This window comes from Sinocyclocheilus grahami, unplaced genomic scaffold, assembly GCF_001515645.1.
Source record: "Sinocyclocheilus grahami isolate Dianchi unplaced genomic scaffold, SAMN03320097.WGS_v1.1 scaffold393.1, whole genome shotgun sequence".
Classification (NCBI taxonomy): domain Eukaryota; kingdom Metazoa; phylum Chordata; class Actinopteri; order Cypriniformes; family Cyprinidae; genus Sinocyclocheilus; species Sinocyclocheilus grahami.
This window is the reverse complement of record NW_015505572.1, coordinates 86,590-89,863: the sequence shown is the minus strand read 5'-3', so window position 1 is coordinate 89,863 and position 3,274 is coordinate 86,590.

Genomic DNA, 3,274 nt, shown 5'->3' with positions numbered 1-3,274 from the left:
TACACTCTAAAAAATGCTGGGTTAAATACAACCCAGTGCTGGGTAAAATAGGGACAAACTCAGCAATTGGGTTGTTTTGACCCAGCGGTTGGGTTACTATCCAGAAGGTTGGGTCAAAACAGCCCAATTGCTGGGTTTGTCCCTATTTTACCCAGCACTGGGTTGAATTTAACCCAGCATTTTTTAGAGTGTATATATATATATCTAAAAATTTTTACTTTATGTCTCACAATTCTGAGTATATATCTCGCATTTCTGAAATGATATCTTGCAATTCTGAGTTTATCTCTCGCAATTCTGAATTTATATATCTTAATTCTGAGTTTATATCTCGAAATTCTGAATTTATATATCACAATTTTGAGTTTATATATCACAATTCCGAATGTATACATTACAATTTTGAGTTTCTATCCTAGTATTCTGAATTTATATCTTGAAATTATTACTTTTTTTCTCAAAATAGTGAGAAAAAATTCAGAAGTGTTGCAAAAAATATAAAAAAAATAAAATAAAGGTAATCGTGACTTTTCTTCTCAGAATTGCTAGTTTATATCTCATAATTCTGAGTTTATATCTCACAATTCTGAGTATATTTTTTCTTCATTTACTACTTTATTTTACTATTATTTTTTTTCTCAGAACTGCAAGAAAAAAGTCTGAGTATATCGCTCAATTGTGAGTTTATATATTAGAATTTGAGTATATATCTTGCAATTCTGAGTTTATATCTAAGTATTCTGAGTTTATATCTTGCAATTACAACTTTTTTCTCAGAACTTTGAAAGAAAAGTCAGAAATGTGAGTTTATATCTCGCAAAAAAAAAAAGGTAATTGCGACTTTTCTTCTCAGAATTGTGCATTTATATCTCGCAATTTGGGTATGTATTTTGAAATTCAGAATTTATATCTCACAATAGTTTATATTTCACAATTACAGTATATCTCGCAATTTGAGTATATATCTCACAACTCTCAGGTCTCAGAGTCTCAGGTTCATGTCAGTTTTTTCCAGGGATTTTTCCCCAAAGTTTGGGCTGGAATAATAATCTTAAATAATGCATAAGGAATAATAATCTTAAAATACATTAATAGTGTCTCACTATTGAAAGGTATCACTATTGCTCAAACACATGGAAATATCCTCAAACTCTTCAAAAAAGCTTCAGTGACTGAGTCATTTTGGCTGGGCGAGCAAAGTATTATAGACAGATAAAATGAACTTTGCTACATATGGACCAGAAAAGAGAATAAGATTCATGATGCAGAACACATACGGCTGTCAAAGTGGTGTCCGCAAATCCCACAGCTATTACAAATTACATAAACTGAACAAGAGTGCAATGAAGCTTTCAGGTTTTCCCCAAACCAAAAATGTAATCTCATAAATTTGGCCAAAGAACTATCAAAAGACAAGTATTTGTGCACACAGTGAGCCTAATGCCATACTAAAACAAACATGATTGAAGGCGAAATTAAACCCCCTCAGATTCATCCAAGGTCGTACTTGAGAAATGTATAAAACAGAAAGTGAGAGGTAGAGTTGAATTTCCACCTGTGTTGAAAAGAGATCCTCTATAAACAAACAGGCACTGCTAATCCAATCGAAACAGTCATTGTGAGTGCAGGAGAGAGCAGCGTCTTCTGGACTGATTAAGTTGAGGAAAATAACTGGATGCCCTCCAGTCAGGAACGCAGAACTTCTGCAACAAAAGAATGAGGTTTATGAAAACTGTAGACAGGATGTAACATGACTCTGGATGATCAGCTGTGATGCGACGTGAATCTGGATGACTAGCGGAGACGTGACGTGACTCTAGAAGGTCAGCTGTGACATGACGTGACTCTGGACGAACAGCTGAGACGTGACGAGGCTCTGGATGAACAGCTGTGATGCGACGTGAATCTGGATGAATAGCTGAGACATGGCAAGACTCTAGAAGGTCAGCTGTGACGGGACGGGACTCTGGACGAACAGCTGAGATGTGATGAGGCTCTGGCAGATCAGCTGAGACTTGACTGGACTCATGAAGATCAGTTGTGACTTGACTCATGATAATGAACTGTAACTTGACTCATTATGATCAACTATGACTAAACTCGACTCAGGAAGATCAACGGTGACTAGACTTGACTGAGGAAGATCAACTGTGACCTGACTTGCCTCATGACGATCAGTTGTGACTTGACTAGACTCATGAATATCAGCTGTGACTTGACCAGACTCATGAGAATAAACTGTGAATCGATTTGACTCAGGACGATCAACTGTGGCTTGACTTGACTCATAACTATCAACTGTGACTTGACGCTGCAGTGTCCGCCATTTTGTGAGAGTGCTCTAGCGCGGCCGCCATTACACGAGTGAGTGCAGGGTCATGTTCCTCTGCAATACCCACAGTGAACGCTGAACCAACAGACAACAGAGCAAAATGGCTAAGGCTAAGGCTAAGGCTAAGGCTAAGGCTAAGGCTAAGGCTAAGGCTAAGGCTAAGGCTAAGGCTAAGGCTAAGGCTAAGGCTAAGGCTAAGGCTAAGGCTAAGGCTAAGGCTAAGGCTAAGGCACTAATGAGGGCTCTGTAGTATAGCTATCTAAGGATAAGCGCTAAACAATACTCGGCAGAGGGAAGGGATCAGAGTGAGTGTTAAATAGTGAGGGAGTGATATGAAACAGCTGGGTGCAATCAGTGTAAACAGCTGTGTGCAATCTGTGCTGAGTGCAATCAGTGCAATGAATGATGGGATATGTAGTCCGGGGTGATGTGCAACAGTGTGTAGTGCGAGAGTCAATGAAATTGGAAAGGGTGACCTCTGATGGCTAGCAGATGGAAGTTCATGGACCGGATTCGTGACACTAACATCACATTAAGGCATATTAAGTTCAATTCTATGACTTAGTCTTTCAAGCTTTATATTTAATGCAGTGTCATTATAAAATAATATATAATATCTAAAGAATATAAAAATTGAATATATAAAATCAATGACTTCGTCTTTCAAACATCACATTTAAGGCAGTGACATAATAAAATTGACCACATGGTTCAAACAGAAGCAAGTAATTCATTGTTTATACTTGTATTTAAGCTCAAATCTGTTATGGGGGAAAAACCATAGTCATCCATTTTGTTTCAGAAAAACTATTATTTTTGGCAGAGCATACAAGAATAGTGACCGTACATTTTTGGACACGTACAACAATGTTTTGAAAAGAAATGTCATGGGTTATTAAATTCCCCCCCCCCCCCCCCCCCCCCCCCCACCCCCAATTCTAC